Source organism: Narcine bancroftii, chromosome 12, assembly GCF_036971445.1.
Source record: "Narcine bancroftii isolate sNarBan1 chromosome 12, sNarBan1.hap1, whole genome shotgun sequence".
NCBI lineage: Eukaryota > Metazoa > Chordata > Chondrichthyes > Torpediniformes > Narcinidae > Narcine > Narcine bancroftii.
Window position 1 is genome coordinate 95,496,960 of NC_091480.1, and position 23,837 is coordinate 95,520,796.

The window sequence follows — 23,837 nt, forward strand, 5'->3', positions numbered from 1 at the left end:
GTGGACAACAAGGAGGTGATTGGTGCGAAGTGCTGTCCCAGAGAGAGCAGAGGGAATGACGAATCTGTGGTAGGATCCCATTCAGGTCCCATTGAGGTGAATTAGCAGGTCCTGTCCTTTTCGATGTGGGGGAGGGGGCAGGGCAGATCTATGGGAGATAGAGGAGATGGGGGAAGGGTTGAGTGGGTGGCAGTAGAGGGGAGACCACGTTGTTTGAAGGAGGAAGACATCTCAGATGTTGTAGAATGGAAGACCTCACGTTGGGAACAGGGTAGAGACTGATGAAATGAAAAGATTAGAATCCTCCGGTTCGGAAAGGGTATAGCCCACGGGTTCCTAACCTGGGGTCCATGTACTCCCAGTGGTCCATTTGCACTTTTCAGGGGGTGCATTAGCCACTACTGTACAATACGTGGTGTTGCAGTCAGATTGCACAATGTCGTGGTTTTTTTAAACCTAATTTTTAGGGATACACGGGAACCTATAAAAATGCCCAAGGGGGACAGAGGACCCCTGGTGTAGCCGATGTGACTGTGGTCAGACACCGAAAGGGTCGTCTCCTGAAGAAGAATAGGAGCCGAGAGTGTCGGCGCCAACCAACCGTGGTCCGGGGTCTCTGCATGTCCACCATGCCATGTGAGTTCACCCAAATCGAGCTGCTGGTCGGGGAATAGGAGCGGGTGATGAGGTGACCGGCCGCGGCTGGACAGGGTTTCGAAGGGTTCCTCTGCTCATCCGCAGTCCCTGTGGCCAGAACCCAGATTGTAACTTGTAGCGCACAATCCCTTTCTCTGCACCGACCTGTCCACAGGTAGATGAATCTCCCCCCCGGGGCCGCGCTACCCGTGAAATGGGAAATTTCACTGTCGCCGCTTCCGGAATCTCCCGCTTTTGGATTCGTTCTCTCAGGGCAGAGATCATCGATCCAACCTCTGCGAATTCCATTGGCATACCTGTCGCCTACTTTCACTTTTGGAATGTAATGAAATTCAGCACCTTAAAGCATGGCTCACATCACAAGTCGCAGCCACAGGACCGGTGAAGATGGCACTGAGCAGAGTTTGGGGAGTTTCGATTGTGTCGCTGTTGTTATTCGGGACACTGAGCCTGGGCTGTGAGAAGCTGCAGTTACTGCAAAATCTCAACACACAGACTCTGGGCAAATTGAATTCAATGGTGAGTTGAACCCGCGCCCGGTGATAGTTTGAGGGGTTTGCCACTCTACCTGCCTGGTGTCTCCCTTCCTGGGTTCTCTGTAACAATTCACTCTCTCCTCGCAGGGCGGCCCCTTCCCATGGTTGTGTGTCAGAGAGCGGCTCTCGCTGAAAACCCAGCCCCTGAAACTGGTGCATCTGGCGGAGGGATTGATGGTGAGTGAGCGTTCGTCTTTTTTATTCCATTCCGTCCCAGCTCTCGCCTGGTTACTGTGAATTAATGTTGGCCCCACGCGGATGTGGGGCCAAGAATGAGAAAACTGCTTCTCACTCGAACGCAGCTTTAATTGGGGTTATGAATAGCAGGCGAAAGGAAGCAGGGTTGAGAGTTTCAAAAGTCGCTGAAGAAATTGGATCCTCAATTATTAGCGTGAAGTTTCAACGTGAAATCACCAGTCAGGGGATCTTTGCCATTCTCCAACTCTGAACCAATGGGTGGACTGAAGGATTAGGTCGGTGGTTCTCGATTGATTAAGGTGGAAAGAAAAAGGTTTGAAAACCACGACCTAATTGACTCATTATGTGCAGGCCCTTAACTGTTTTCTGGAATGTGGGAGGGATAGTCCCAATCGTTCGGAAGAGCGGTTGTAGGTCCATTGGGTGTCATTTCATTTTTGCTCGTATCACCGCCCAGTAAAGTGAGGTTCGCGTTTTCGTTTAGAGAAGAATATGTCTAGTTTGATTCCTCTGTCGGAGGCTTCACTTCATGAAGATGACTTTCTTCTTCATGCTTCAATAGTATTTTCCCATATATATATATAAAAATGGAAATTTGAACTTCACACACACACATTATATGTGGATAATATCTGTGAAAGTCAAATTTACCTTTCTATGGGCAGTTTTAGTTATTTTGATGGCACGTTGTTTCTCTTCATCATTTATGTCTCGAGTGATCACCAGGATGCCCCTGGGCTGCAGGCGTAAAAACACACCGAAATCGCGGAGGAACTCGGCCCGTCTTTTCAGCTGCCATAGGAGACTGCCGTCGTTTCGGGCCTGAGCCCTTCTTCCACAGACCGGCTGAGTTCCTCTGCGATTTCGGTGTGATTTTTATCCTTCTTCACCCACACATGCCGATTCTGCATCCAGAATACCTGCCACGACTTTAAAAGCCTCCCGTATTTCCGCAGAAATATAGGTCCTTCACCCTGGTGGGGGGCTGATCCCAATTCACACCTTTCTGGAACGAAACCTTCCCCAGCTCAGTTCCCGATTAAGAGCGCTCTGATGTCCCCCTTAGATCCACGATGTGATTCACGTGGTCCATCAGACACTGTGGAAAACCAGTGAAATCTACAGCATGGATTTGGGCTCAACCGCGTGGTCCCTCAATGAGATGGACAGTTTCAGGCTTCTCCTGCTTCGGCAGCTCCGAGTGCTGGAAGAATGTGTGTGGAAACCAGCGCCGGGGACTCGGCTCAAGAGAAACGCTGCAATCGATAAATACTTCAGGAAACTGCGGAACTTTCTTAAACTGAAGGTGGGATGGTTAACCGATCGGTGTTCTTGAATTTCACCCAATTTCGATCTGTTCCTTTCCTTATATTTTTTTGCTGAACGTCTCTTTTTTTTCCCCCGCAGAAATTTGCCGACTGTGCTTGGGAAATAATTCGGGCCGAGACAAGAGCACATTTACAGCAGATCCTTCTCATTACTGCAAAAATTAGTAAAAAGCGAACCCTTTCATAGGCGTGGACGGAACGGGGATGGAAACGTGGCCGGTTATTTGACAGAGCGACTCTATTCTATATGCACGTCTACTGTTTACTTCCAAGGAGGTTCTTGTAAAGTCGTCATCAAAAAATTGAATACAACGATATTTTCTTTCGAAAAATGGCCACTTGTAGAATATCACACCGCATGGAACAACGTGATATCAATGAGTCCTGCTTGTGGTAAATTAAGGGTCCCAGCCCTTCTCCATATGGCTCTATAAGGTGGCTTGTTCTAGTTTCTGATTCGGGACACTAAGCTTCATCCAGAGACTCCATGCTCTGGTGGTGGGGGTGGGGGGTAGTTTTGCTGACCAGTATATCAAGATCTAAACTAACTTTCAATTCCGTGGTCAGCGTGAAATCCCCTCAGCCCCACCACTTACATGAATCTATTTATTATCGTGTTTATTTATTGAACGTTTATTTATTATGCTGTGAACTTCTGTTTCTAATGCGGTAGACGTTATGTCGACTAAATTGTATAAATTCAACGGACCTTGATAAATTAAGATGATATTTATTACGAAGAACAATATTTTTGCACACTGGAATATTTTACACTGAAGTTTCATTTTTTACTGTGAATAAATTATCCTGAAACAATGAACTGTTTATAGTTTCCAGTTTTTAAAAAAATATATAGGACTATGTATGGCCCGGATTCCTTTCACTGGAGTCTATAAATTATTCTCTGCTCTCTGTGATTTTACTCAATCTTCTGTCTCCGTGGTGAAATGGAAAATAAATCATTGTTCTTTTCCACATTGGTCAGCTGAGCACCGACTGACTCAGATCTACTGCATTTCCGACGTTCATTTACGCCTCTTTGCTCATTTCTCCCTGGTCACTCACTTTACATGGCTTTTCTATGTCCCCCCCACCTCCCGTAGTTCTATTTTACGTGACAGGCGGGATCATTTTAATTTCGTTAACGTCGAAAGCTTTTCAAGGATCTTGTATTTAATACATTTTATATACAATGTATACATTGAATACATTTTTGTACACGAAGAATTGTTCCAAAGGAACTGCTCACACTAACCATTGGATACTCTAATATTGACTGAAGAATATGTTTTATTTACGCGTATAAGTCCTATTTGTCTGTATGTTCGTGCTGTGTTGTGCACCAGGAACGGGTGAACTGCTTCGTTGGACTGTACTTATGCAATTGGATGATAATGAACGTCAACTTGAACTTGAAGAATGTTTAAGACATATTCAAGGGGCATGATTTTGCAATTTGATAAGGCAACAAATCACTCAGTTTTTATCTTCATATTCTCCATTTGAATGCGGAACGGATGTGCCTGAATTGAAGATGGAACACAAGCTGACAAGCTTAACAGCCCGACCCACGTGCAATAATACCTAGAGGATATTCTAGTTGGTGTTGGGCCTCACTTTAGCAGGTGCAGAAGACGAGAGGTGGGTCAGGTATGGAATGGGGTTGATACTTTAGGTGATAATAATAAGGAGTTTGTTGTCACATACAAAGTACAGATACCCTAAAATTCTTATTTGCTGCAGCCAGACTTGCTAAAACTACACTAGAGGACATTAAATTAAAAGGGAGATAAATGCAAAAGATTGATAATAAATATTCACAGTTACAATTGTGCAGGTGAAAAGTGGAGTTACTACAGCGCTCATTCCTTTTACGGGGAAACACACACACATAATATGAAGAATTCAGCGGAGATCAAAGAACATAACCATCGTGTTGGAGCGCTCCATGACAAATGGAACAAGGGGAGGTTCAAGAGCCTGATAGCGGTTGGAAAGATACTGTTCTTGAACGTAGAGTTCCCAGTCTTCAGGGTTCTGTCCCTTCTGCACCCAAAGGCAGCAGTGAGAAAGGTTTGTGGTCAGCAGCACCTCACGGACATCTCCAGTGGATTGGAGGTCGGAGCCTGGCTATGTTTGTTACCTTCTACATTCCTGGGCCCTCAATTTTCCAACCACGCTGTGACACACAATCAGCGCATTTATTTCTCAGTACACCTATGAAAGTTTGATGACGTGCTCAATGATATGCCAAATCTTTTTGAAAATAAATGCATTTAATTTTTTTAAAATTAAATTTAGACATGTAGCACGGTAACAGGCCATTTCGGCTCACGAGTCCGTGCCGCCCAATCAATTCACACCTCATTAACGTACACTGTCAGTGGGAGGAAACCCCAGGCAGACAAGGAGGGAACGTACAAGCTCCTTTCAGACGGCGCAGGATTCGAACGCTATCGGTGTCAAGGCGTTGCGCTAACCGTGCCAGAGGCGTGTCTTCTTCGTCCTTGGCTCGATGCACTAATTCCAGGAGAGAGGCAGTGTGAACTATGGATTCGCAGGAACCTGAAGGTTCTAACTCTCTCCACCCCTATCGCAACAATGAGAAGAAGTGAATCCCCCCCCACCCCCGTCTCCTTTCTTAAAAATCACTTTTAATTCTGTTGATAGCAAGACCAACACCAGCCAGCCAGATATCAATCTCCGTCCTGTATCCTGACGTGGAGCCAGCAACCGTGGAGAAGAATTTATACATTTATAGCTTCATTTCCAACTGGACTTGGCTACGCAGCCAGGAGTGCAGAAAGGATGGAGCGGCGGATTAAGCCCCGTCTTGGGGTGGTCTCTGTGTTGATGGGCACTGAGAAGGAGGTCGTGTGGCCAATCAGTTCTAAATGAGATTTGCTGATGAGTAAGTCGAAGATCCAGTTGTCTTGAGATGAAGAAAGTCCCAGATCGCTTAGTTTGGTTGGCGTAGATGCTCTTAAAATAAATTTAAATGTCGATATACTTCATGGTTTGATTTCCTTTTCCAACCATCTGTTGACTTCAGCCTTGGGGACCGAGAGCACAGGACTGTGGGGGGAAATCGCAAGGGTTCTTCATTGCTTTCCCCTTTGATGAGAGAAGTCACTGAGCTCACCCCGAGTTCATGGCGCTGCCTGGTTTCGCCTCATTGGGAGGAGGGGTGGCCAGTGTCAGTTCAAGACTCCAGCTCGCTCCCGACTTGCCTCCTTGCGTTGGCAAATGGCTGGACAACGATCTGTAGTTTCCCTGGTTTGCATCTCGCTTTACCAACAGCTTCATTTTTGGAAGTGACGTGACGGACGCTGTCTCCAAAACACTTTCGCTTTCGGTGACCGCCTCCCACCGCAGACGGGACCGAGACCGTTTCCAGCAGCAGAGGGGAGGCATCAAGAATCGGATTCGCCTTCCGGCCGGAAAGTGAACGGGTCTCAAATGATCAGAAAGGAAACAACACCTCGGACTTGGAGAGCAGCTTCGGACAGATGTACCGCTGATAGAACGCTGCCCCAAACCCCCACTCCTGCACGGACTATTCCCCCCCCCCCAACTCCTGCACGGACCATGCCCCCCCAACTCCTGCACGGACCATGCCTCCCCCCCCCAACTCCTGCACGGACCATGCCTCCCCCCCCAACTCCTGCACGGACTATTCCCCCCCCCCAACTCCTGCACGGACCATGCCCCCCCAACTCCTGTACGGACCATGCCTCCCCCCCCCCCCAACTCCTGCACGGACCATGCCTCCCCCCCCCAACTCCTGCACGGACCATGCCTCCCCCCCCAACTCCTGCACGGACTATTCCCCCCCCCAACTCCTGCACGGACCATGCCCCCCCAACTCCTGTACGGACCATGCCTCCCCCCCCCCAACTCCTGCACGGACCATGCCTCCCCCCCCAACTCCTGCACGGACTATTCCCCCCCCCCAACTCCTGCACGGACCATGCCCCCCCAACTCCTGCACGGACCATGCCTCCCCCTCCCCCCCAACTCCTGCACGGACCATGCCTCCCCCCCCCCAACTCCTGCACGGACCATGCCTCCCCCCCCAACTCCTGCACGGACTATTCCCCCCCCCAACTCCTGCACGGACCATGCCTCCCCCCCCCCAACTTCTGCACGGACCATGCCCCCCCAACTCCTGCACGGACCATCCCCCCTTCCCCCCCCCCACTCCTGCACGGACACGGCCACGTCCCCTCGCCCAGCCCGTCCCCTGCCAAGACGGACCCTTCCTCCGCTCTTCCAGCCGCGGACTTTCCAGTCGCCCCGCGGACTCTCCCGCTTTCAGATTCCGTACGCGGGGCCCGAGATCGCTCTCCCTCTCGCCTCTCCAACCAAATCTCCCGCAGGGCGAATGTCACGTCTCGTCGGGGTTTGACCCATAAAACCGGCAGCATGGCCGAGGCGGCTGACACTTCCATCCACAAGATCCCGAAGCTCAGAGAGCGCAACAGGTCTCGCTCCGATCCGGACTTGCTTCGCCGTTGGGTGAAGATGGCATTGGGCAGCGTCTGGAGAGTTGGCGTCGCGGTGGTGCTGGTCCTGGGACCCCTGAGCCCGGGCTGCGAGAGGCTGCAGTTACTGCAGGTCCTCAACATAGAGACTCTGGGCAAACTGAATGAAATGGTGAGTGGAAGCCGCCCCCCAGGACACTGCGGGATTGTTTGCTGTTCACATTTAGGGAGGGAACCTGCTGAGCGGCGCTTCTCTTTCTGGGCTGGTCAGTAACATTGTCGTTGTCTGTCTCAGGGAGGCCACCTACCCCGACAGTGTAGGATTGAGAGGCTGTCGTTGAAAACCAAGTCCTTGGATCTGGTGAAACTTTCCACGGGGGTTCCTGTGAGTAAACTCTGGATTTTATTTTAATGTATTTTATTCCATATCTTTGTGTTAAGTAATTTTTTTCTAAATATGGCTGCATTTTAAGCAGATAATATGAGAATTGCAGAATATCAATTCTTTCGCTCTAACTTGGTGTCTTTTTTTCCATTCTGTCACTGACTGAGGAACCTGTTCCTCACCTTTCTCTCTTTATCCCTGCACCCAACGCCCTGCAAAATACCTGCCTTCCTATTTTTCTCTCTCTCACAAACTCACACACAATCTCTCTCTCTCTCTCTCTCTCTCTCTCTCACACACACACACAATAAACTCACATACAGAAGTAAAACATGAAAATCTGCAGAAATAGTAATGTTAAAGTTTGATCTTGTTAGTATGATTAAAGAAAATTAAAAGCAACTTTTGTTCAGTAACCATTGTCTTGGTGAATCTCTATTGCTGCTGGATTTTGGAGTCCTCTGGATTCGTAACATGTTCGGGTGCCTACTGACATTTTGCCATACCTTGATGAAGTGCTCAAGCCTGAAACGTTGGTTATGTATTTTAATGTGTGCTACATAATGTGTGCATCTTGGCGCCTCACAGTTCGGCGGGCAGCAACCTCCTTTGAAGAAGACCACAGAGCCCACCTCACTGACAAAAGGCAAAGGAGGAAAAACCCAACACCCAACCCCAACCCACCAATTTTCCCCTGCAACCGCTGCAATCGTGTCTGTCTGTCCCGCATCGGACTGGTCAGCCACAAACGAGCCTGCAGCTGACGTGGACTTTTACCCCCTCCATAAATCTTCGTCCGCGAAGCCAAGCCAAAGAAGAAGAAAAAAAACATAAAGGACACTGTTTGACCTGCTGAACTTCACCAGCATTGTGTTTTAACTCTGCACACACATACTGGTTTCAGTGTCTCACTGGTTTCATCTAGTAACTTATACCCTATCAGTCTTCTGTGAATTTGTTAAGCCTCTTGTCATCAAACATCCTGTGTCTTCTTCCTGTGGTCATTTTTACCTCTCAACTCTTAGAGGCATCTTGGACCTGAGGCAATAGTTTCACTCGTTGTTCCTGGATAGTCGCCTGTCATGAGTAGGACTTAACTTTGGTCAGGTGGATGATACCTGTGGTTGAATATTTTTTAATGTTGGCTGGTTGTTGCACATCAGCTACCAGAGAGTCTTCACAGCAGGAAGTCCTGGTCCAAAGGTGAGGCTCCATCAGGAAGGCCTCTTCCTATATCTGCTCCCTTTGCCTGACACTGATGCATTTTAAAAATGATCCCAAAACATTGATTTTAAATTCATGCAAGAGCAACAAATTTATTACTGTTCACAATTCTGATGTTGGTTTAAAGACACTGCTTCTTGGTCTGTTTTGCAGCAAGCTGTATAAATTGCCACATCACTTGATCCCCTTCCCTCCCCCTTCAGTCACTTCCTTCTTTGTTCCCGACCTCGTCTCCCCCACCCTTCAACTGCAGACTGCTTGCTCTTTTCAAAAGCAAGGCTGCCCACACATTTCCACTGATGGTCCTTGTCAGGGCCACTTCTCTCTGCCAGCCATCTGCCTGTGCCATTCTCTGAAAATAAACGTCACACCTCCTCCAGTCTAAATTGGAGCCATTCCATCTCACCCAAAAAAAATATTGGGAAAATCTTCAGCTTTATATCAGCAGATTCTTCTGCCGATAGATTAATGGGAACTCGTCTCATTTGTAAAACACAAATGTCTGCAGATTTTTGAATCTGCAAAGGACACTTGCTGTAACCAATGTTCCCAGTATGATCTCTTCTACGTCAAGAGACTGGATGTAAAGTGGGTGATTGCTTTGTTAAGCACTTCAGCTCTGTCCACTGCAATAGCGGGGATAACCCAGTGACCATCCATTTCAATTCCCTGCCCCATTCCCTTTCCGGGTTGTCTGTCCATGCCCTCATGCTCTACCAGACAGAAATCACCCACAAATTGGAGGAGTCACAGCTTGTATTCCATCTTGGTGCTTTCAACCAGGTGGAATTAACATCAACTTCTTCAGTTCTGTTAACACCTCTCTCCCCATCTATCCTTATTCTCTCATCTAGCTCTGTTCGTCTCTCTCTCTCTCTCTTTCCCTTGCCCCTCTGTCTCCTTTCCACCATCTCTCTTCCCAACACCCCATTTTTCACAAAGGAACCACCCACTCCTCCAGTCAATTCTCATATTTCCGTTCTCCTACCCTCCTCTCCATATCCAATTTACACCTTTTGTCTGTTGGTTTGTGCTCCTCCCTTGCCTTCCTTTACTTCTCAACAGCCTTTTAATTCAGGTGCCTGTCTACCTTTTACTCATATCTGCCTCAGGCCCAAAATATCAGTTTTATATATTTACCTCCTATGAAAGCTGTTAGACCTTCTGAGTTCCTCCAACAGTTCCATGCTCCAACCAATGGAGGCAGATTCAACCTGCAATACAAAAGGCACCTCATTTACCAAGTATCATTGCTCAAGAACTTTTTCCAAACTGTTGCAAAATATGCTACAAAGTCCCACATGGTTGTAGACAGTATCCGTAGATCACACAATGTAATCTGCATCCATTACCAGTCACATAAGTATCTGCACTCCTTTCACTGGGAGTCACCTGTGTTGCAGGCATGATTCTTGTTTTCCATCGCAAGTTCCTCTGGATTTTACTTCCTTTTAAGCAGCTACACGGGATCAAGAATAATTTGCTTCCATACCAGCTCTGTATTGCTAAATCCCCTAAAGTTCCAAACTGCTGCGAAATGAACTCCTCAAAAGTCCACATGTGACAAATGTGTTCTGAAATCTCATAATGCAGCAAACTTTGCTCTGCCAGCAAATCCATTCAAAAGTCCAACCCAACTGCAAAATGCTTTAAGATTCTCTGCTGCTTCCGTAGAGAATCTGAAGTCTCACTGTTGTTAGCAAAGCCCCATATTACTGAAACTATACAGCATTGAAGGAGGGTGCTAGGCTTGCGAAAGCAAATAAATTCCTTGCTCTGTCACATTTCCACAGTTATACATATTTACTATACAGCTGTTTAGATTAATGCCTTTCGTACGTTCCTATTGAACCTTTTCCCAGTACATCTTCAGTCAGCTTTGACCTTTTAAACATCCTTATCCTGCAATATGCAACTCAACAAATCTATAAATCCTCTCCTTATCTTCTATGGGCTCAAAATGACCCAAATCTCTCTCTTTGCAGCCAAAGAGACCTGTATAACTTGCAAATCTGTTTCATACATGTCTAGTTTCTTGCCATTCTTTGAACTTGTGGTTGTCAATTTGAATACCATGTTGCAGCTTACATCTTAGCTAGTTATTAGTTATACCCCCTCCATAAATCCATAAATCTTCGTCCGCGAAGCCAAGCCAAAGAAAAGAAGAAGTTAATTATTCACTGTTTTAAAACACAATTCACCTAGATCTGAAATTCTCGTTTACTGAAATCACCAGTGCTCCATTTGAGTGATCATTATTTGGTGCTGATGTTTGATACTGAACTTCAGAAGCACTTTATGCTAAGTGTGATCTCGTATGGGACCAGGGCCCTCTAATATCCCAATGTGTGTTTTGCACAGGCTCAGGACAAGATCCAGATCATCTATCAAACTCTGCAGGATCTACAATATGAACCTGAACTCAGTTGTATGGGCCCAGAGCACAGTAGAAAACTTCAGGATTCCAGTGCGGAGTCCAGACCAAGGAAGAATGTCACAATCCTTAAATACTTTTGGAAACTAAGAAGGTTTCTGAAACAGAAGGGGGGGTTCACTTGATACGACACCCAGATATTACCAACAGCAGATTTGCATATCCAATTTGTTTATCAGTTGGTTATTTAATATACATCCCTGAATTTTTCTCTCCTTCAGAGATTCAGTGACTGTGCCTGGGAAATAGCCCACGCTGAGACCAGAAAACAGTTATACCAGGTCCTTTTCATCATGGCAAAGATCAGAAGAGGAAATTGAGGATCTTCAGTGATGTGGAGACTGAGAAATGTTGACTATTAAAAAGTTTTTTTAAGTACTTTTGTCCGTGATAATGAAGTTCAAAGTTTTGTTAATTTATTGTTATTTATTGAAAAGATATGCAACTGACAGTCCTTTTTATATAGAGATTTTTTGTTATTGAAGACGAGAGTTTATTTTAATTTATTGATATTTATTATTGTATTATAGGTGCATAATGAAGTGTAAAAGACTTAAAACAATTCAGTGAATGATCCTATTTCTATTTTGTTCTTTGCAGCCTTGTCACTGCAACAATGCAAAGTTTTAGTTCAAGATAAGGTTGCCTGTGATCCATATAACCACTTACAGCACAGAACAGGCCAGTTCGGCCCTACTCACCCATGCCAGAACAAATCCCCACCCTCCTAATCCCACTGACCAGCACCTGGTCCATACCCCTCCAATCCACTCCCCTCCATGTAATTATCTAGTCTTATATAACCATATCACCATATACAGCACAGAACAGGCCAGTTTGGCCCTACTAGTCCATGCCAGAACAAATCCCAATCCTCCTAGTCCCACTGACCAGCACCTAGTCCATACCCCTCCAATCCTCTCCTCTCCATGTAATTATTCAGTCTTTCCTTAAATGTAAATAACGTCCTTGCTTCAACCACCTCTGCTGGAAGCTTATTCCACATCCCAATCTTCCAGTTTTTCTGGGGTTAGTCTCTGTAATGGTTGACAAGCTACTGCATTTAGATAATTACTTGATATTTCATACAGATGAAACATTACCATTTTTTGAACAAGTGATAAAGTAAAAAAAAAATTGCAGGAAGGAAAAGAGATCCATTGAATGCTGCTTGAGAATTATGATAGGCTATTTTAATGAATAGTTACAATGTATTATATTTTATGTTTGTAATTGTATTTTATTATTTTCAAAATGTATGTCCTGCAGTTGTGAAAGTTACAGTACATTTGATGACACTTTGACTTGGAGAGTTCCAACTGCTTGTGTCTTTCCAAAGATCATTTTCTTCAATTTCCATTTATTTTTCTGAAGCTTTTTATTTGAACTGCTGATATTCCAAAGGGAATATACTTCAGGAATGTCCCAACTTACATTCATCCAATTATTCCTTTCAAAAATATTGTGTTCAGTCAGAGGTGGGTTTGTGGACTAATCATGCTTGACCTCATCCTGATGTGTTTATTTCCTTCAGTGGTCATTGCACCACAGGTCATATTTATTCTTTATTTATTGTTGATGGAGCTGAATAACTTATTGTTATTTATTGAATTGACAATTTTATTGAAGACAAGGGTCTGAATAAATTATTTTTTTAAATTACTCATTTGAATCATGTGTCTTTATTTTTGTTTTATTTATTTCACTGTTTGACCAGCTGAGTTTCTCCAGCTTTGTGTTTTTGCTCAATAGTATAGCTTCCTCAAGGAGGCTTTCTGTAATTTCAGACTGTGAACTTATTTTTAATGTGAAGAATGGAGGAGTCCAGTTGCAACTTAGTAGGGAGCTTTAGTGCAGACTTTCAAATGTATTGAACTGATCAAATATTTTTTGACAGAGTCTCTGATGTCTCCATATCCCTCCAGGGTTGTCGGCCTCCATGCACGGTCAGCACACAAACTCACTTTGTGTCATGGCTGTGGTTTAAGGGAGGTTTTCAGGGGGTCTCAGGGATTAAGCAATCACCATTCGAACAAATTCTGAGCATTATGAAGACACTCCACAGGATAGTGGTCATTGTTTGAAGACCAGTAAAATAACAAGATGTAGGTAGTTTTGTGGGAATCAAGTCATTAGGAAAGTTCATTATTGCAAGGGGGAGAAAGAGAGAATGCATCTGATAAATCAATGTGAAATTATTAGCTTGATTGTACAAGTACAACCCAATGAAACAGCGTACTCCGGTCCTTGGTGCCAAATGCACAGACACACATTTGTGATTCAATACTCTGTAATTGTACTGAATGAATGTTAGAGATAATCTGCTCGTCTGCTTGTAGAAGAACCCTTCTCACTGAACTAGGTATTTTATGACAAATTTACAGTTAAATATTTGAATATCCATTTTATTCATTGATGATTATTGCCATGAATTTTCCTGTGACAGACAGGTTTTCTAGGGAGAAATGTTACTTCCCTCTTCCCTTTATAGACTGGCAGCTGTTACAAAGAGAAGTTTCATTTCAGCCTCACTGTGGGCACCGTATCACACACATTAGTTTTCCACAGTCCATCAACCACTGTTGTGGTTGATAGTATTTTTGATCCTCCTTTCCAAGCGAGCTGAATACTTCTGATGAGTTCATTCAATAAATTAAATTTGACTTTTTAAATTTATACCTTCAGGCCATTTCAGTCCACGTGTCCATGCTGCCCATTTTTCATCCTAAACCCCCAGAATGTTTCAAATGGTGGGAGGAAACTGGAAACCCCAGAGAAAACCCATGCAGACATAGGGAGAATGTGGAAGCTCCTAACAGACAGCATTCGGGACCGGGTTTCAAATCTGCGCTGTCTATAAGGAGTTCTCCCTGTGTCTGTGTAGGTTTTCTCGGTGGGGGGGGGGGGCGGGGCTCCAGTGTCCTTCCACCATTCAAAACATACTGGGGGTGTAGGATAATTGGGTGTAATTTGGGGGGCGCAGGCTTGTGGGTCAAAATGGCCTCTGTTGCCTGAGGAGAGGTGAGGGGATACCATCTAGGAGAACTATAATGATAGGGGATTTGATGTAAGGGGAGTAAAGGGGCCTTTCTGTGACTGCGTGAGATTCTTAAATGGTACGATACACCTCCAAAGCTGAGGTATTTGAGTGAGACATTATAAAAAGGGAGGGTAAACATCTGAAGGTCATGGTCTACATTGGTATCTCTTTGGCTTGGCTTGGCTTCGCGGACGAAGATTTATGGAGGGGGTAAAAAGTCCACGTCAGCTGCAGGCTCGTTTGTGGCTGACAAGTCCGATGCGGGACAGGCAGACACGATTGCAGCGGTTGCAGGGGAAAATTGGTGGGTTGGGGTTGGGTGTTGGGTTTTTCCTCCTTTGCCTTTTGTCAGTGAGGTGGGTCAGTCACAGGAAAATTCATGGCAATAATCATCAATGAATAAAATGGATATTCAAATATCTAGGACAAAGGTTAAAATAGGAATGAGTTTCTGCAGCATAGATTTAGAGAGATAGATCATATATTAAAGAGCTTGATTTCTTCTAATGCCAAACATTCAAGAATAGGAAATTAGCTCAGATGAGTGCGTAGCTAAAGGAATGGTGTTGATTTAGATTTCAGATTTATTGTCAGTGTACATACATGACATGACATACAACCCTGAGAATTTTTCTCCTGTGAAATAGGAGGGATGGATTTAAAATTTTGGATGTTTGCTCTATTTTTGATAAAGGTGGAACTGTACAAGCAAGATACAGGATGGGGATGACATCCTTGCCAAGAACTTTGCTCGTGTTGTTGGGGAAGGTTTAAACTAATGTGGTCGGGTAATGTACTGTTGGAGGGGGATGAAAGGTGCTATCAAATATAAACAAAAAATTTTCCAGTTGGCAGAGCAGACATGGACATGTGAAGGTGGATGAGATGATTGTAAGGCTAAATTTTAATATGAGGCATATTAAGTTTCACCATTGATCAGGACATGGGAATGTGATAACATTGTTATCCCAGAGATGTGGTCGATGTAGGAACAGGATTGGGAAATTCAAAATTTCAGAGTATAGACTTCCAGGTGCAATTAGGGTGAAAGAGAGGATGTTGTAAAAGGCACTTCAAGTTAGATTATTTGAAGTATTGTGAGCATTTCTAGTAATCAGGTACAGTAATAGGAATACTGAGCGCTGAGGAGATTTGACTGGATACTTAGCTTTAAGGAGAGATGGGATGGATATAATAGTTATCCTGAGAATGGAGGTGGCTGATTAAGGGGGTTGGATAGAACGGATAGTGAGAAACTTGCCCCCAAATTGGAAATGCCTCAAATCAAAGATCTAGGCTTATGTGAGATGTTGGGAGGGGGATCCAAGGAAAATAATTTTACCCAGAGGGTCATCGCAACCTGGAATACATCGACTGAGGAGGTGATGGAGGCAGGTATTCTTGCATTTAAAATATGCCTAGTTAAACACATGAATCATGAAGACATAAAAAGTTACAGATTAAATTCTACTAAATTGGATTAGTATAGATCAGAGGTTCTCCGCCTTTTTTCTTTTTGCTCACATACCACCTTAAGTAATCCCTTACTAACCACAGAGCACCTATGGCATCCTAAGCTATAGGTAATATGAGGTTAGTAAGGGATTACTTAAGGTGGTATGTGAGTGGGAATAAATAAAAGGTTGAGAACAATAAACCATATATGTATTTCAGTGGAACTACAAATCCAAGTCTGATGCCCATAAACTACTTGAGGTCACCCTCACTGTTGGCACTGGTATAACCATATAACCATTTACGGAGCGGAAACAGGCCATGTTGGCCTTTCGAGTCCATACCGGTTCACTAGAACAACTCCACTAGCTCAAACCTCCCGCTCTCAGCCAATAACCCTCCAACCCCCTCTCCTCCACGTACACCTCCAACTTTCTCTTAAATGAGGGACAAAATAGAGACGAGGCAAGACGATGTCACATCCAAATGCTTTCTGCAGTTAAGCCATTTCTGAATCCACACATCCAGAGATCCCAAGCCTTATGACTGAGTTTGTTGACTACCTCTTTTTTATTGAACCAAAAACACATTTTGCAAAGACTGTGTATTTGCTGGCATGCAATAGTCATCTCCAATTATAAGAAGTTATGCACTGTACCTTCCATTCTTCACTGTAGTGGACTTAAGCCATCCTTAACCCTGAAAGTCTGCCTCAGGTGTCAATAAAAGCAAAATTTCTGCAATCTTCCAGGATCAATTTGTCAGGTTAACCGGAGGGATGAAGCATTGGTTTGAGTTTGCCAGAGCCTAACACTTTTAATGCAAAGTATTCTAATTGTTTCCTCTATTGCTTTCTCTGTATTCGTTTCTCTTTCTTGAAATTGTTGAGGGAAGCTACTGATGAACATCCCCAATCTTCTGCAGGTTTCACAGTTGCTTTCAGTCTGAGTATCACTTTTGTCTTATTTTCATTGAATGTGGGGAGTGGGATTTTTCAATGTATGTAATGAGACACTCACAGTCTCTTGTGTCTGTAAGAGAGGTAGCTTCAACCACGGATCTAATTCGATGTGGGAGCATTGTTGAAATTTACATTTCCCTGCACAACATTCCCACGTTCAGCACGAAACGGGCTTGTTACAGTGCCAGGGAGGGTATGTGATGATCAGGATTCTTTTTAAAAAATATTTTATTTAAAATGTTTCCAAACATTTAGTACTTGTGATTTTCATAATTATACATTATCAAGAAAACAATTTTAAAAAACATATATGATGTTTTTCACTCGTTCACCCAAACAAAACTCAAAACCCCTTCCCTGCCAACTCCCCCTCAAAAAAAACAATATATAGAGTAATATATAATATTATAGGTATAAAAAATAACTAAAAGAAAACAAAGCAAGTCTTTGGATTGCAGAAAAAGATGTCTCCAGATCTATCATAAATACTCAAGAAGAAAATCTCACACCTAGAGGCATAGGAAGAATATTATTACAAACTGAATCTCCTTATTTGGGTGTACGGGCACCAAATTTGTAAAAACAAAGTGTATTTATTCCTCAAATTATAGGCAAATTTTTCCAAAGGGATACAACTTTGAATTTCTGCCTGCCAGCTTGGCCTAGCCAGAGATAAATCATATTTCCAAGTAATTGCAATATATTTCCTTGCTACTGCTAATGCTCATTTAAGAAATTCCAATTGATAGATTGATAATTTTAGTTTAGGTCTTGTACCTTCATTATTTTCTAATAAAAATCATGGCATTGTTGAAAGACAATTCCTGTAACCTGTTCCAAAAAAATTACGTAAATCTGTCCAAAAAGGCCTTAATGTAGGACAAGACCACATTGAATGTATAAAAGACTCTGCATCTTCAACACACCTAAAACATTGATCCAATAAATCTGATTTCAATCTGTTCAATTTCCGTGATGTAAGATATAGCTGATGTAAAACGTTGTATTGGACTAGTCTATATCTTTTCTTTGGCTTGGCTTCGCGGACGAAGATTTATGGAGGGGGTAAAAAGTCCACGTCAGCTGCAGGCTCGTTTGTGGCTGACCAGTCCGATGCGGGACAGGCAGACACGATTGCAGCGGTTGCAAGGGAAAATTGGTTGGTTGGGGTTGGGTGTTGGGTTTTTCCTCCTTTGCCTTTTGTCAGTGAGGTGGGCTCTGCGGTCTTCTTCAAAGGAGGCTGCTGCCCGCCAAACTGTGAGGCGCCAAGATGCACGGTTTGAGGCGTTATCAGCCCACTGGCGGTGGTCAATGTGGCAGGCACCAAGAGATTTCTTTAGGCAGTCCTTGTACCTTTTCTTTGGTGCACCTCTGTCACGGTGGCCAGTGGAGAGCTCGCCATATAATACGATCTTGGGAAGGCGATGGTCCTCCATTCTGGAGACGTGACCCATCCAGACCAAGGTAAACTGCCTCAGGATCTTCGTGATGCCACCATCATCACCCTGTACAAAAACAAAGGCGAGAAATCAGACTGCTCAAACTACAGGGGAATCACGTTGCTCTCCATTGCAGGCAAAATCTTCGCTAGGATTCTACTAAATAGAATAATACCTAGTCTATATCTTACATTAATAGTATTAAACGTTGTATTGGACTAGTCTATATCTTACATTAATAGTATTAAATGTTGTATTGGACTAGTCTATATCTTATATTAATAGTATTAAACGTTGTATTGGACTAGTCTATATCTTACATTAATAGTATTAAACATTGTATTGGACTAGTGTATATCTTACATTAATAGTATTAAACGTTGTATTGGACTAGTCTACATCTTACATTAATAGTATTAAACGTTGTATTGGACTAGTCTATATCTTACATTAATAGTATTAAACGTTGTATTGAACTAGTCTACATCTTACATTAATAGTATTAAACATTGTATTGGACTAGTCTATATCTTACATTAATAGTATTAAACATTGTATTGGACTAGTCTCTATCTTACATTAATAGTATTAAACATTGTATTGGACTAGTCTCTATCTTACATTAATAGTCATACATTCCCTATATAAATTCTCCCATGTTCGTTCAACAATTGTAATATTTAAATCTATTTCTCATCTTTGTCTAGATCTATGAAATCCTGGTTTGGGAGTTCCTGCTTGTAATAATGAATATACCAAAGAAGTAATTTTTTTAAAACATTTCTACTCCTAGTAAGAAATTCTACTTCAGTACACCTTTACATAAACCTAGTTGGTTCAAGCTTAGATGATCAGAATTCTTGATTAGATCCCTCCATAGCCTCCGCCCCAACATCACAGTCTCAACATCATTTCCTGGAATGATGTTTTCCCAAAAGATCGTAGAATCATGTGCTAGAGATGCCACACACCATATTCAAACTGACCACCAATCACCCATTTATACCTCTCCCATTTTATTCTCCCTACATTCCTCTCAACTCCTTCATGACTATAATACTGTCCTGCACACTTGGGACAATTTATTAGTGACCAGCCTACACTTTGGTGTGTGGCAGGAAACCTGAGCACCTGGAGGAAACTCACACAGTCACAAAGATAGCATGTAAGGTCCACAAAGAGAGCACCAGAAGTCAACCAAGACAGGCCACTCTTCCACCCTCATTATTGCTGACTGTCAGGGTACCAGACAATGCAAATGCAACCTTTCATCTGTTTACTGCCTCAGTCTTTTGCCACTGTTCTATGTTGCATGCATGCACACCTAGTATTTTGGAAAATTTTTGCCTGAAAAATATTGCATGGGCTGTTGTAATATACTATTCAATTTTTATATACAAGCATTAGCCAGATGTTGAGAGAGAGGAATCTATTCATTCAGATTAATATGCTACAGCAAAACAATGTCGACGAAGTTAATGGCATCTTGATTGTTCTGCCCTTTTCTGTAGCAACAGAAAAAGAAACAAGCTTTCATTATCTAAATCAGCCATTCTTAACCTTTGTTTTGGCTATGGCCCCTTAGGACTCTGTTCTAAGTTTATGGGCCCCCTTCCCTGTGAAGCAGTGACAATTAGTTGGTTTCTTCTGCGCTTCTCTCCTACTAACTACATTAAAAAATAAATATTTTATGATTTCAGTTTGTGGCCCCTCCCTACAATAAACTGTGACCCCTGGGGTGGGGAGCACTGTATGAGAATAGCTGATTTAAATAACTCTTGTTATGAAATAGGGAACAGCATACTGACAAGATCTTTAATGGAGATTTGGAAGGAAACTGTAGAGCTCATAGTTACGAAAACTATTTTATTCTGTTCTCCCGGCACAGAAACACTTTCTACATTACCAATAATTCTCTTTAAAATCTTCTTATAAGTCCGAAAATATCCTAGACGCTCCCTTTCATTGTGACCTGAAACTCTGTAAATTGTGCCCTTTTGAATGTTAGAGATAATCTGCAAGTCTTTTTGCAGAAGAATCCTTCCCATTGTATTAGGTACTTTGTGACAAAAAAAATTAAATTCATCTTAAACATTCCATTAGCATTACATGTACTACTCTTTTAGCTTCCTGTGTTTATACACAAGAACCTCCAAAACCTTTGGCACTTCTAATCTCTGCAGTTATCTTTTTCATTTATATAATGCTCTGCTCTTTAGTTCTTTTGACCAAAATGAAGAACTTCACATTATCCATATTATATTCCACTAGCTAACTTCTCCCCCATTTACTTAATCAAAGAATACCTCGCTACAAACTGTTTGCTTATCCCCCGACCTAGGTTTGTATTGTCTCCAAATTTGACTATGATCCATTTGCTCCCTTCCTCCAAGCTGTTATATTGTAAACATGTGTGGCCCAGCAGAAGTCATTGTCCATCCAATAGTCATGTTTCCAACCTGAAAATGAGTCCTTTATCTCTATCTGCAGCTTTCTGACTGTAAAACAATCTTCTATCCATTTCATCACAGGTAGTCCCCCTAACTTACAACCTATGCGACTTATGGCCATCCATACATATGATCAAGTTTTTTCTTAAGTAAAGAAAAAATATAAAAATTACACTTTTACGGGTGAAAGTAGGGGCTTATCTATGGAAAATAGTGCCTATAGCAGGGGTGGCCAACCTCTCGTGAGAGCTGGGCTTGGTGGTTCCCATGTTGTACTTGACAAACAATAAAATGTATGTCCATTTCGAGATACAACTGATCAGTCGGAACAGAACATGGCCAGAAGTTGAGGACTACCTCATCTATGAAGATTATTTCTGGAAACCCAAACAACGTACATTGACTGATTTCCCTTTTATCTATTCTGGTTAAGACTTCTTTGAAACAGCTCTAATACATCTGTAACATTCATCTGTGACACACTAGCTCTTAGTGATTAGATTTGAATCTTCCAAATGTGTTGCATGTCCATTGTGTCACTTACATCAAAGGAGCATCATCAACAATATGTGGAAAGCGTATTTGTCTTTATTCAGACTCTTAATTGGAAAGACCAAGTGCAAGCACTCAGACCTTGCACAGCATTCAATCATTGAGACAAATCTCAGATTTGTGGTTGCTCTCTGTTCTCAGAGACCCGGACCTAAGATACTTCCTTGTGAGTGAAAATTGAGCTAGTGCAGAAGTCATGTAGTACCTGGGCAGACAAAGGCATGGTCAACATTTAGGACTGATATCAGTGGGGTGACTCTGGCAGCTCCCTTTTGATCCAGGTTTCAACATCTGCCTTTCCTTGTGTCTCCTATTTGGTCCCAGGTTCTTGTGTTGTTCTATGTTTTGAAAAGGAAGCAAATCCTATTTCCAGGAATCATCTGCCTCCTATTCCTTCTATTCCCCTCCAATAAGATTGTTCATTTTAACCCAGGTTCAACCCATTTTGTCCATCCCATTGGTTTATATATCTTATATAAACAGATGAAACTCAATTGAGACAGCAAAAGCTATTGCCATTGAGAATTACATAACTATTGGAAAGTTAAGCATGATTAGTGTAGTGGTTAACACAACTCTATTGCAGTGCCAGAGACCCAGGTTCAAAACTGGAACTGAGAGTCAGATATTTGTATCTTCTCCCCATGTCCACATAGGTTTCCTCTGGGTGCTCTGGTTTCCTCCAACATTCCAAAGATGTACAGGTTCATGGGTCTCATGGGTGCATTTGGATGGTGTGGACTAATGAGCTGGAAGGACCTATCATTATGCTATATCTCAAAATTAAAAATTAAAGAAAGACACAGCTGTTAAAGGATGAGGGTTTTGTAAAAAAAACACCTGAAATTAAAACAGAAACTGTTGGAAATGTCCCAAAGATCAACTGCTATCATCAACAAAAATGTGGTTCATGGTTTCAGGAAAAGTTTTCAAAACCATTGCTCTTTCACATTGTGTTCATTTAAAAATGCCAGTATTTAAGTAATTTTCATGTTTTTATTCAGATAAGCAATACATTTATCTTTGTATTGTGGATTTTCTCACATAGAGAAATAAAACATGACATCAAAATACAATACAGAGCAGGAGCCTGATATGACTTTGGAAGTGCATTAGACCATAAGATATAGGAGCAGAAGTGGCCACTTGGCCCATCAAGTCCACTCCATCATTCCATCATGAGCCAATCCATTCTCCTATTCAGCCTCACTCCCCATCACCTCTGTCTTAAGTACACCCAATAACTTGGCCTCCACAGGCATCCGTGGTAACAAATTCCAGAGGTTTGTCACTATCTGGCTAAAGAAATTCCTCCTCATCTCTGTTTTAAATGGGTGTCCTGAAATTGTGAAATCCATATTGAGCCCACTTGTCCTGAACTCATGTACCATGGGAAACAATTTTCTTCATGCCTTTCAACATTTGAAATGCTTCTATGAGGCTTCCCCCCCCCTACCTCAACCCCCTCCTCATTTATATGAACTCTAAGGAGTACAGTCCAGGAGCTGTCCAATGTCCCACATATTTTAATCCCTACAGTCCAGGAACCATTCTTATGAATATTCTCTGAACCCTCTCCATTGCAAGCACATCCTTTCTTAAATAAGGAGCCTAAAACTGTACCTCCTACTCCAAGTGAGGTCTCATCAGTAGCTTATAAACCCTCAATGTCACATCCCTGCTTTTATATCCTATTCCTCTAGATTTCAATGCCAACATTTGCCTTCTTCACCATCATTTGTAGTGTAATGTAATTTCTCTTCCCAGAATTTTCCCATTAACTAGATTCTCATGAATTATTTCCCTTCAAATACATAATTGTTTGCAATTTCCCATGTTTCACAATATGTTAGAGTCTTCAATACTCTTGACCTTTGAAAAAAATGATCTCCTTCACTTTTAAGTACCCCCTGTGATGTAAATTCCACAAACCTCTGGGGTAGAGTTTCATCACCTTTTGTGAGAAAAGTTCCAACCCACTTCCATTTTAAATGGCTGTCCACCATATTATAATTATGTGAAGAATCAGTGGAGTTGCATTGCACACAGCTTGTACTGCAAGATTATATATTTTTATTGCCTTGTACTGGAATGAGGATACATTCAGAGTATTTCTGTTTTTACTACTGTTACAAACCCAGAGGACTCTAAAACCCAGCAGGAATAGAAATTCTCCAAGAAAATTGTTACTTAAACAAAAGCTGGTTTTCATTTTCTTTAAAAATATTAAGAGGATCAAACATTGACTTATTACTATTAACAACTTAACCCCCTCTAATTCTAAGCACATGTATATGTAATGTGTATATGTTCAGGAAAGTTCTCTGCTTGACTGTCCAATCGTTCACTTTTCACTTCTCCAAGTTAACAGTATCAGGCCATTCTCATACTGTGCACAGAATCCAACATTTATGGTCTTCACCAGGCTCTGGTGCTTAAAGTTAAATTGTTACCACTCAGGAAGGTTTTTGTTGATTTCAGAGAGAGATTTGTTGCTTGTTGGACACACACAAACTTATTTTCTCCAATGTCTTGCCAAAGAAACTTGGGTGTTCCAAATGATAACTTCTTCTTCCAGGCCACTACAGAGTTCCTTGTTTCCCTTATTTTAGGAGAAACACTAAGGGATTTGAACAGGCTGAACTCAGAACTCACAACCCATCTTCAAAATGGGGTTTTTCATCAATAAGGCTT